Genomic DNA, 13,646 nt, shown 5'->3' on the forward strand with positions numbered 1-13,646 from the left:
CCATTCAGATCAAGTCTGGTATCAGAGCTCTTGGTTTTCTTTTTGCAAGGAGGATTTAAATGTTTGCAAGTGAATGTGATGCTCACAAGGTTGAATCTCAAGATAGGAGAATGGAAGCTGGTTGAAGGTCCTGAAGTTGGGTCAAGGAGAAGGAGTGCAAGGTTGCCACAATCTCCACCACCAATTCAACCTCAAATTGTAGTTGAAGCTTCAGTGAGCATGTCATATGAAGGAGAGCTTGCAAATATGATAGAAGATGAGGTCTTTAGGAAGGCTTTCTTTGACATGACAGAGATGGTGAAAGTCCTCTATCAAGAAAGGAATACAAGACTACAGGGTGAAAGCTCCAAGCCTCCAAAAGGAGGAGGAGGTAATGGAAATGGAGGTAAACCTCCACCATCTCCACCATCATCTTCTTCTTCAACTTCACATACATCTTCACCCTCTTCCACTAATACAACCCTTACTCATACTCATCAACATACCTCAAAAGGAACTCGTAAAACACCCATGTTAAAACTTGATGTTAAATTTCAACTGCCCACGTATAATGGTGAAGTGAATGCAGAGAAGCTTGACAATTGGGTTCTTCAGTTGGAGGTCTATTACAAAATTCAAAACCTTCAAGATGATGACACAAATATTCAGATATCTTTCTTGAGGTTGGAGGGTGCATCACTAGTATGGTGGGAAGCCAAGACACAACAAGAGATTAAAAAACATGGTAAGATCTCAATTTCTTGGTTTGATTTCATTTCTACAATTAAAATACAATTTTACCCTCTAGCATATATGCAGAAAGGCATCATGAATTGGTAGAACTTTAGACAACTTAAAGGTCAAAATGTGCAAGATTACACCAAATAATTTAGAAGAAGGTCTCTAATGTTAGGTGTATATTTGCAATCACAAGACATGTTGCTGAAGTATATAGGGGGTTTACACAGTTACCGTATGCATACTATCCTTATGTTTAATCCCAATAATATAGATGAGGTTTGTGTGCAAGCCACTCATCTTGAGGATAGAGGGAAAAATACTCCAAAAGAGGGTAGTAAAAATCCATTTAAAGGTAAAGGAAAAGAAAAGGGTTTCAAAGGGAAAGGAAAGAAAAATGCATCCATTAAGAAGGAAGGATAGAAAATAAGATGCAATCATTGTTCCAAAGAGGGTCACGATGAAGCTCATTGTTGGAAGCTTCATCCTAAGAGGAAACCAAAGAAATTCAACAACAAGGGAAAGCAAAAGACAGTTGCAACCACTCAACAAGATTTCGGATCTGATTTGGGTGATGAAACTAAAATCATAGCCATGGGGATAAAAGGTAAAGACTCCATTGCTAGCACTAGTACTTCAATTTACAAATGAAACTCCAAATGAAAAGAAGAGGATAGAACTTTTCCACATAAGAGTAATCTCAAAACATAGAAAATTTGATACTCTTTTTTATAGTGGCTCTCAAGCCAATCTCATCTCTTAAAACATTGTCAAAATTTTAATATTGGAAACCATTCCACATCATAATCCATATCCAATAGGATGGGTGTGTGACAATGCACAATTGCAAGTAACTAGAAAGTGTAGATTGAAATTTGCCATTACTGCAAATTTCATAGATGAAGTGGAACTTGATGTTGTACCATTAGACATATGTGGTATATTTTTGGCCAACCCATATCTCTATGACAGAAAAGCTATCTTCCATAGACATGAAAACAAATACCATTTGTTCAAAGATGGATTAGAATACATTGTAAGAGCCCATAGCAAGAAACTAAATCTTTCACTTGTAAATGCAAGGCAAATGAAAAGACTAGTGAATTCTAGCAAGAATTTTGTGCTTCTAATGATCAAATCGAAAAATGATATTGATAATGAAGTTTTTCAAGGTTGTGACTCAAGATTGAGATCTAAATTGGTTGATGTTGTTAACTAATATGATGAGATGTTTCAGGAACCAAAAGGATTTCCTCCCAAGAGAGGAATCCAACATGAGATATAGTTGCAGCAAGATAGTCTCTTCCTAACATTGGAATGTACAGGATGTCAGTGATGGAAAGTGAAGAAATTAAAAATAAAATTCAAGAGTTGTTGGATAAAGGGATCATCAGGACAAGTTCTTCACCATGTGGGTCACCTATTGTTTTGGTTCCAAAGAATGATGGAACATGGCGCATGTGTGTGGACTTTCGTGCATTGAACAAGATTATGGTAAAGAACCGTTACCCACTGCCTAGAATAGATGATTTACTTGATCAATTGAAATATGAAAAGTATTTTACTAAGTTGGACTTAAGGAGTGGCTACCATCAAATTAGAATTGTTGAAGGAGACATTTGGAAGACAGCATTCAAGACAAAACAAGGTTTGTTTGAATGGCTAGTTATGCCTTTTGGTTTATGTAATGCTCCTGCTACCTTCATGTGTGTGATGAATGATGTGTTGAGGCCATTTCTTGATGAGTTTGTTATAGTCTACTTAGATGACATCTTAATTTTCAGTAAATCTCGTGATGAACATGTAATGCATATGAGAAAAGTACTTGATGTCTGAAATAACTAATAGTTGTATTTAAAGATGTTAAAGTGTGAGTTTGGAAAAACTTCCTTAGTTTACTTGGGTCATATTGTTGGAGGAGGTGAGTTGAAAATAGATCCCTCCAAGGTTGATGTCATTTTGAATTGGCCAAGGCCCAAGACAGTTATGGAGGTAAGAAGTTTTTGGGAGTAGCCCAATATTGGAGGAAATTCATTGCTAACTTTTATTCTATAGCAGCTCCTTTTCATGCATTGAATAGTGTGAAAAAGGTTTTACAGTGGGGAGACAAACAACAAAATACCTTTGGTGCATTGAAGGAAAAGATCAGTTCAGCCCTAGTGCTTTCACTTCCAGACTTGAGACATTCATTTGAGATCCATACTAATGCTAGTGACTACGCCATGGGTGGAGTCCTCCTGCAACATGGTAAGCCTATTTGTTTTCATTCGGAAAATTTCAATCAGGTGCAGTGATTAATTATCCTACATATGACAAGGAATTGTATGCATTGGTGCGAAGTGTGAAAAATTTGAAACACTACTTGATGGGTAATGAAATAATCATTCACACTGATCAACAGCCATTGCAATACTTGCAATCTCAATCTAAGTTGCAGCAATCAAGGTACTTTCGATGGATGGGTTTCCTTCAACAATTCCACTTGGTAATAAGGTATAAAAAGATAAAAATCATACTTGAATTGAAAAGAAGGAGTTACAGCTCACAGGTGAGTACTGCACCTGGAGACTGCACTCAAACAAAGAGAACTCTCTCCGTACACTCTACACTCATCAAATGAGAAATTACACCATTAAGTACTTTACTAGAACTCAGGAAGTTGAACCAAACTCCTAAACTCTAGGAACAAATCCTAAACTAAGGAGATACGTTACAACTTATGTAACCATTTCTCCATTAATACAAAATAATATTAATTATTTTCAACTCCCCCCCTTAATGGAGAAAGGATTATCCTAAACTCCTAGCATCCCTCTAAACAATTCAAACTTTACATGCCCAAGAGGCTTAGTAAAAATATCAGCCATGTTATCACAAGTTTTACAATATTCCACACATATTTCTTTTGACAGTAGTTTCTTTCGATGAAACAGAGCTACAGTGCTCTGCTTTTTGCTGCTCCATGCGATGACCCCAGATCCAATGCTAAATGCATTATCTGTGATAGATCTTCGATCATCCAAGTTGCCTGCCCAATCAGAATCTGAAAAAACCTGCTAGAATAACCATTCTGAACCTTTCCAGCAAGCTTCTGGCATACTTCCCTTGAGTGATAAAAGTTTGTCCAGATTCTTTCCATCTCATACACTTGTGACATCTGATTTCTTTGATCAAATTGTTAGCATTCCTTGTTGCAATCATATCATCTACATACAAAGAAATCAAACTAATTTGCCTCTGTTTATTAAACTTGGTATACAGATTTGGATCATTCAAGCTCCTATGAAAGCCATTCTGTACAAAAAATGAGTCAGTGTTCTCATACCACGACCTGGGTGCCTGTTTTAAACCATAAAGTACCTTTTCCAATTTACACACAAGATGTTCCTACCCCTTTACACAAAACCTTCAGGCTGTACTAAATAAATTTCTTTCTTCAAGTCACCATTCAGAAATGCAGACTTAACATCTAGCTGGTGTAGTTGCCATTTGTGTTTTGTTGCTAAGGAAATTAGCATTCTAATGGTGTTTAATTCGTCTACAGGAGCAAAGGTGTCATCGAAATCTATTCCCTCTTGCTGTGAGTAACCCTTTTCTACCAGTCTAGCTTTAAGTTTCTCTATACTCCCATCTGCATTTATTTTTGGTTTATACAGCCATTTGCATCCTATGGGGGTTTTACCTTCAGGAAATTCAACCAAATCCCAAGTATGGTTTCTGTTTATTGAATCTATTTCCTCATACATTGCAGCCCTCCATGCATCATATTTACTTGCTTCCTCATAATTTTCAGGTTCTACAATGTTTAAAATCTTTGACATTAAAGCATAGTCTTTCAATTTAGAAGATAATCGAGTATTCCTACTTGATCTCCTTGGTAGGGGACTTACCTCAAATCTGTCTATTTCAGTCTTTTCTGGGCTTGCATTATTGATTACATTTCCTGTTACTTCTTCTTCTTGTTTCTGCTCCTGCTCTTCATCTTCCTTACTGTTTTCTCCCATTAGCAATGGAATGTGCCAATCACAATTAGAGTCATCCTTTCCTTCTTCAATCTGTTCTAGTTCTAACATTGTAAATTCCCTAGGATTCCCAAGATTGAAAGGACCAACATGTTTGCCCTCCATAAGTCGCATAAGGCCTTCAACTTGATCAGAAACGAACTGGAAGCTCTGTGTCTGTTTCCCATTTCCAAAGGCTGTCAGAAGCTCCTTGCGCAAAGCTTGAGCAACAAAATTATTTACAACCCGACCATCATCATGGCACATTCACGGACCGTATGTATTGAAAATTCGAGCAATCCGAACCTCAACATTTTCTCCCATAGTCAGATTTTCAGCTGTTCTCTTACCCTCATCATCAACCCCCAACAATAAGGGTTTCACAACATCATGTTCAAACCTCGGATTGCCAAAATGATGAAAAACATTATCCTTCCTTCCTGGGAAGAAATTGTCGACAACAATAACATTGTTACCTCTTGCCATGAGCCTGTCAGCTCCACCTGTCACGACAACTCGCAGGGACTTTCTCTTCAAACCTAGGAGCACTTTAGCCCCCGAATTCACCATCGAACCCGAATGATACTGAGCACACTGAGAAACAGGCGTCTCATAAACAACCCGATAAGATTTGTTGGGCACAAACCTTCCATTTTCATTAACATTAGAAGCCAAAAAACCATGTTGAAGGATAAACAAAGTCGATGCAATGGTGATTCCTATCAAAATTAATAGCAATCGTTTCTCCCTAAGCAAATAATCTACTGGCTTGATAATAGACCATGTCTTTTCTGGCTTAAGAGAGTACTCATCATTGTTATTCATATTGGACTGATAAAATTTATGATCCTTTGATGAATAAGTCTTCAATGAGCCACCACCGGGCAAGTCCGATCTGCTGCCACCGAACAGATCAGGAACTCCAATACGCCACCATCGGGCAAGTCCGATCTGCTTCCACCGAACAGATCAGGAACTCCAATATGCCACCACCGGGCAAGTCCGATCTGTTGCCACCGAACAGATCAGGAACTCCAATACGCCACCACCAGGCAAGTCCGATCTACTGCCACCGAACAGATCAGGAACTCCAATACGCCACCACCAGGCAAGTCCAATCTGCTGCCACCAAACAGATCAGGAACTCCAATACGCCACCACCGGGCAAGTCTGATCTGCTACCACCGAGTAGATCAGGAACTTCAATGTGCCACCACAGGGCAAGTCCGATCTGCTACCACCGAGTAGATCAGGAACTCCAATGCACCACCACCGGGCTACTCCGATCTGCTACCACCGAACAGACCTGGAAATTCAAAGTGCCACCACCGGGCAACTCCGATCTACAAAAAATTGCATATTTTCCAAAGAGAAAGAGGTTGGCGCTCTTCGACAGCGAAATACCCATGCCAGAAACAAAATCCACGCATCTTACGAAATTGGCGCGATTAAAGCTTGATTTTCCGCGCCAATAGGACTTTCTGGCATGCTTGCGCGCTTATCACCCTCAAAACTACGCCAAGTGGTGCGACTGTTCCTTAAAAACCCGCGCTAGCTCTTCTTTCCACTCAAAAATGGCGCGACTGTTCGCGTCAAAACCGCGCCAACACTTTCTTGTACTCAAAGATGATCAGTCATCTGAGACCTATGCTCCAGGTGTTACTGCAGTCCACCTGATCCTACGAATGCTTCTGTACACTCCACCGCCACTACAGTTCTGTAATCAATGATGCATCCTTAAAAAAAAAAATTAAGGCTATCCCTACTCTGAACTCTGATACCAAGATAAAAATCAGACTTGAATGGAAAAGAAGGATTTACAGCTCACAGGTGAGTACTGCACCTGGAGACTGCACTCAAACAAAGAGAACTCTCTCCGTACACTCTACACTCATCAAATGAGCAATTACATCATTAACTACTTTACTAGAACTCAGGAAGTTGAACCAAACTCCTAAACTCTAGGAACAAATCCTAAACTAAGGAGATACATTACAACTTATGTAACCATTTCTCCATTAATACAAAATAATATTAATTATTTTCAACTTAAAAAAGGTATCTATAATAAAGTCGTTGATATTCTTTCTAGGCCTATTATTAGTGCAGTTACTTTACTCAAGCATAATTCTGTTTTGCATGAAATTTATAATGAGAAGTATGCATTAGACAATGACTTTCAGGATGTTTATTCAAGCTTGAGTCAAGGTAACCAAGTAGAGGAATTGGATTATCATTTTCATGATAGCTTGTTGTATCATCTTGGTAAGCTTTGTATTCCACATGGAGAAAGAATCAACATCATAAGAGAGGCACATACTTCTCTTATTGTTGGTCATTTCAGTGTAAGTAAGATGGTGGCACATCTATAGAGGTATTGTTATTGGTCTCGTATGCTTGAAAGTGTGTCATGATTTATTAAAGGATGTTCATTATGTGCAATCAGTAAGCCTAGCAATAGGGATTTAAGATTGTACACACCACTTCCGGTACCTTCATGTCCATGGGAGAGTGTTTCTATGGATTTTGTAGGAGGTCTTCAATTGTCAAAAACATGTTAGGATTATTTGTATGTAGTTGTGGATAGGTTCAAAAAAATGTGTATTTTGATGCCACGTAAAAAGAAAATTACAGTTGAACAAACTGCTCAGTTATTCTTTCAGAATATATGGGTGTATTTTGGATTTTCCACATCCATTGTTAGTGATCGAGATTCTCTCTTTGTTGTGAATTTTTGTTCAAGCTTGTGGGGATTCATGGACACCAAATTGAAAAAGAGTACAACATTTCATCTGCAAACTGATGGTCAAACCGAGGTGGTGAATAGGAAAGTGATACATCTTCTTCGTGGGGATTACAGCAAGCATCCTAAGTTGTGAGATGAACATTTGCACTACATTCAACATGCTTACAACTGATCCAAGCACTCTTCAACGCAAACAACACCATTTGAAGCATCTTTGGGATACTTGCGTAGGTCTCCTTTGGATTTCATTTTTGGAAAGGATGTTGCTATTGATGGCCATAGTGACATAAAAAAAGCAAGAAGGTTCATTTAACAAATCCAATTGGTACACCAAAGAGTTCAAGAATTGTTGGAAAATAGCCAAGGAAAATACAAATCAAGGTACAACAAGCATTGTGTAGATCGCAAGTTCCAAGTCAGTGATGAAGTTTGGCTTCACATTAGCAAAGAGAGGCTCCAAGGAGAAGGTAAAAAGCTAAAACCAATTAGATATGGCCCATTCAAAATTCTGTAAAAAATTGGTGACAATGCCTTTAGGTTGGATTTGCCTTCTGTTGAAGCCTCGAAAATCGTTGCTTCAACATGGTGGAAAACCACCCGGTCCGGACCTTAGTTGGAAGATCATTTTCTATTTGGTGTAGTGGCTCCAACTAGGGATAATGGGACCAGTTTCCCAATCTAATTTATAATAGCACTGACAGGGTGATATGTGATGCTTTGGAGTGATATTTAAGCTAAAAGTAATATAATCTGAACTAATAATCACATGCATTTTATCCTAATTTAAACACTATCTAATTATAACTATACCCGGGAATAAATTGAAGTATGTGATCTACAACAATGTCGAAAAGCAATTGATAATAAAAATCATTCAATTGCAATGAGAAATTAATTCGTTTAACAATAATCATTTCGTATAAAAAGTTAGCTGAAAAGATTGTGAAAGATATATCTCATAAGAAATTATTCATGTATTCAGCATAAAATATTGGCCATCATCATACAGAAGTGCAATAATGCTAACCAAGATTCAAACTTTCATACATAAACAACTTGAAGAGAAATTATTTCTTGATACATAAGTAAAAAGAATTACGAGATAAAAGTACCATTTATAATATGTCCTACTCATGTGCTTCAGCAATATTGATCTACTTTCAATCCATTCAACACCATCTAAGGTTACAAAAGTGCAATTTCAGTAGAAGATGCTAGATCAGATAAAAATAAATCATGTTCCATTAATTTCACGACAACTTCCTCAAAGGGATAGAAGTGCATGTTTTGAAGATTGTTTCTGATAAAATTTTGAACCCCTCTCTAAATGCATGAGAGGGGTTTGAATACTAAACTATAAAACTAAAATTAGATTATTACAAAAATAGTTGAGGAGGTTTAAATGACCTTCCTCAAATTATGCAAAAAAAAAAAATTGAAATGAGCATGGTGACTAACTGTTCTGCATTTGATCCTTTAGATCGCAAATGTTTGTAATGGATTTGAGCTGCATCAGTTGGCCGATTTTAGCTTTCAAATGCCCAGTGAACTTGGTGGCGGTTAGTGCTGGCACCATTTTCTCCGTAGAAGTGGTTAGGCATCGCAGGGTCATCCACTAGTTGTGAGGTTTCACAAAATGTCGCCAATATGCCTCCCAGTTTAACCTAGTCATTTCCCTAATTGCTTCTACTTTTTCTTCTCTTCTCTGTCTCCAATGTAGCTCAAGTTGTTTTACATTAGGAAGAAAACCCGGAATGGATTCTTCCACAAGATTGGCACTATGTAAATTTTCATTAATATTTTCAATAACACTATTTGTTGTTGTTGCCACGTTTGTTGTTGCCCTTTCTGCCTCTTGAAGCCGAGAATCCCAGTTTGCAAATAAGGTTTCTTTATGCGACTCCTCTAATTTAGGCAAGTCGACTTTTCTCCCATCTTTTGAATTCTGCTAGGTGATGAATTCGAAGACCTTTTTCAAGATGCCACCATATTCAAGTCTCATTTCCACAACTTGACTTGTCAATTTCTCGCTTGTTTCGCAATAAGAATTCCATTGCAAAATCTTCTGGCATAATAGTTCCTTTTGGTGCATTAGCTGGGAATTAAGGTTGAGCACTTAAGTAATAAACTGATCAATTTTTGGATCATCTTTATGTAGATCATTTATTCCTTGTATTTGTGCTTCCTTCTCTGCTAAGCTGGTTCGATGTTTTATTTGCGTCTGCTCGGTCTCTTGTTGTAGCTTAGCTAACTGTATCTTTGCCTGCTGGTCATATTTTGTGTGATGTAATTTTTGTTCAAGAGACAAAATTTTATCTTATTTTTATTTAAGCAACATTTGAACCTCTGTTTCTTTGTCGATGGTCATTGTAGCATAGGCACCTACAAACTGTGACAGTCTAGTAAGGTTGGCGGATGGGTCGATGGGTGAGTCTTTCTAGAGAACATCCTTCGGTTCATTATCAAGGGCAGTAACAGATGTAGAATCCAACTTCCTTTTCTTCCTTTGTCTTTTAACATCATCCTTGTGTTGTGGGCTATAAAACACATCTAGAGGGGGAATCTCTTCTATTCTCAGAACAATTTCAGAGGTGGGGGTAACAGGGATGTGCTCTACCTCTTGATTATTTATAGTCTCCTCTGTTGTAATTTCCTAAGTTGTTTTCTGTTGTGGAGTTTGCAACTCTAGCATTTGTTCCTCTATTTGGAGCCTTTTATTAAAGTTGTCTTGTTCTTCCTTTAAATCAATCACCAGGGGTTTTATTGGCTGTGTGGAGGTGGCATGGATTTCAGCCTGTTTACTAGCAGAAGTTTTCTCAGCTGTCTTCTTTGTAGATTAGGTTGTATATTTTCCAACTCCCAGCTTCTACTTTTCCCATTTTGTGATGACTTCTCCGACTCCCTGGTAGATTTCTCTTGGGATTCTACTCTAGAATCAGTTTTAGAATTTTCTTTGGAGTCACCTTTTATACTTACACTAGGAGTAGACTCCCTTATTGGTTCAATCAATAATTGGTCCAATGGGACCTTCGTTAGCCTCCTTTCTCTATACTCGTAAAAGGTTTCAAGATCTTCATGATGAAAAATTAATTGTGCCATATGCTTCACCTCTGTGAAGGTGTTCTTCTGAAAAAATATGTCATCAAATACATCTTCCTCATTACTAAATACTTTTATTTTCACCATGGTGGTAAAGTCTTTGATAGTGCCGAATGGGTCATATTGCCTTCTAGGGAATTTAGTAATTGCACAGATAACATTATCAAGGGAATGTAGACCAAATGCCTTTTTTGCTTCCTTTAATGTTTTGCTCATCCCTCCCTCACTGGTTGTTTGATAGGCTATCTCTTTAGCCATTAATTTGTTCGGAACATAGTATGGGAGGACATGGGGGGAGGTAATGCTGCCAAACACCCTGATATATGTAAATGTCTCCTCCCCAAACCATTTGGCCACTGGAAGGATATCTACCTCGGCTTCTTGGGAAAACCTGGAGGCATCTCGGTTATAAAGCCGTTTGTGGATAACGAGCATAACTCCATGTCAAATTTTGAAAAAATGTGGTTGAAAGTTAGATTCTCACATGTCTTTATGGTATATGTGAATGGGAAGTGGATTTTGGATAGTCCACTTCCATCCCATGACAGGAAATTTCAAATCGAAACAAATTTCATCCATTACATAGGCGCTCATAAAAAATGGAGGGTAAACCCTCGAAGTGACACTTATTTTCCTTCTATACTCTATTATTGTTCTTACTAAATTGTCAAACAAAATTTGTGCCCAACTCATTATAGTTGTGTTTATGGATGCATCTATTAATGGCAACCATTCTGGGAAGAAGTTAGTACTATCGGGTTTGCCAAATAGTCTACAAAGCATGGCTATTGCAAAACTATGAGGGGGACAAATAGACACAGTAGAGTACATGTTGTTCTTGTCTTTCTTGATTTTTCCCTCATTATTCGACTAGGTCTGGATGCAATTTGTTGGGTCCTCGTTCTCTTTGGAAAACTTCTTAACGAACTGCTTGTTGTAGATGACTTGTGGCTCTGGTAGGTGGTACATAAGCCGTAGGTTGTCTGGCGTAAAATATCCCATAACCTCTTGGCTTATTTTCTTGAATTCTCTGTCTGGGATGTCAGCTTCATCAATAACCCATTTAACCATGTCTGTATAATGGATTATCTTCAGGTGCACAACTATACGATGCAAAAATGAGCATGTTGTCTCAAACATGGAAGCGTCTGAGGAATCATGTCCATCAACTGTAACCTTCATTTCCATAATCCTTGGTTTCTCTTCCTCCAGTATATTATACATGGTCTCCCATGTAGAAGTTCCTCCCTCTCTGTTTCATGTAGTATCTGTAAACAAAGGAGTCATTTATGACTTCTCAGAGGCGACTGCCTTTCCTTTCTTCACCATTGCTCCCAATTATTTGCTCTGTGGATTTTCCCTGAAAGTGAGGAGCAACAGCTATCAGATACACAAAGATGACAATTAACATAAAATTAAATAATGTGGATAACTTGTAAAGGTGATAAACGAAGTTTTATTCGAACACACGTAAGAAGATATCATATCACGTTAAATGGCTTTTCACACATAAATGCAGTTAACTCTTCCTAAATGCCCACTAATGCTTCGTTATCCCTTAGCTTTAATGCTCATAAATGTTTGCATCATAAATTCGGAAGAAAGATTCTAGGGTGGCGAGCCTTTGAATTGCGATATTGGCGATTTTGCGATTTGTAAAGCAATATCGCAGATCGCAATATCGCATCATAAATTTTCATTTTTCTTACCCTCTCTTGTGTTTCTGCTAGATGCGAGATGCGAACCACTCGTTAATTGTCTCAAAACATAGCTACTTGTTAGGTTTTTTCTATGTAAAGACCTTTTTAATGAGTGGCAGACCTAAAAATTTGTTCGTGGTGTATTTAAGGAGTGGGTCTAGGTCTTGATTGTGTTTCGCAATATCGACTGATGGTAAGTTTGCGGTACTTTTTTAAATGATCGAAATGCGATGTGATAAAGGTTACGATGCCATCGCAATTTCGCATTTCTCTTGTTTTGAGATAACCTTTTAAGGCGGGCTCTTCATAAATAGCGATATGCGATGCAAGACTCGTTTTTTGAAGGCAAAAGCTTTAGGACCTGTTTTATAAAAAATATGATGTAAAAAGCATAGGATCCTCTTTTCATCATTTTTCACTTGATTTGGTGGGTTAGTAAGGTTTTTTATGATGCTCAATCATGTGATATGCGGGAAGGAAAGCATTTAGTAGTTCTTTTGAAAAAAGGGGTTTGATTGCTATCTTGCTTTATTCAAAAAATAAAAGAAATGCCTAAATGCTAAATTTAGTTTTGGTTGATTTTTTGAAGGGTCCCCATTTATTAATGTAATATTAACTACTACTATTAATAGATGGGGGGTTGTTGAATAGCACAACAATTGGTGATTCACTTGGAAGAACTAGTTATCTCTGAGAGTTTTTTGAAATTTCTAAAACTTCCAAAATAAAGAAAGCTTTGAAAATAAAAATAAAAATTACATGGAATATAAGGTAAGTAATACTACTCATTAATAATAAAACAACATCTACTTAACTATCATTCTTTTGGTTATTCTTTTCTCATAAGAAAGTCACTTTGTCTACATCAATCATTACTTGGTTTTAGAGATAAAAACAAGGAGACTCTCCTCATATCAGTTTTTGGTATACTCAGTTGTCATAGGTAGAACCCCTGCTGCCAGTAGGCGTTCATAGCCTCGACAAGGTTTCCTTTTAACCAGCAATGATTTAGTATTCCACCTAGATCAGAAGGAAATCTTAAAGATAAGCTGGTTTGTATCCTTTTTCTTTCTTTATTTTTTGAAGTAATTCATTCTTCCTTCAAATTTTCATCTTTTATCTCTTAATGGACAATGTCTTGGTTCGGTGACAAAAGTTGACAATGCCTTTCACTTGATTTATAACATAATTGAACAAGTTGGCTCTTGATGAGACCCCTTGTCTTTTGATTAATATAATCTTAAGCCATTACCATGTTTTGATATGCAGTATTGGTAATGTCAGTTAGTTATAATCTTGTGATCATGGTAAGCCGGCTCTTGATGAGACCTCTTATCCTTTAAGTTTAAGTATATTTTAGAATTACACTCTAAAAATGAAAGT

Source organism: Pinus tabuliformis, chromosome 4_2 (genome assembly GCF_031772625.1).
Source record: "Pinus tabuliformis cultivar Carrire ecotype Pingquan chromosome 4_2, CPIR1, whole genome shotgun sequence".
NCBI classification, from domain to species: domain Eukaryota; kingdom Viridiplantae; phylum Streptophyta; class Pinopsida; order Pinales; family Pinaceae; genus Pinus; species Pinus tabuliformis.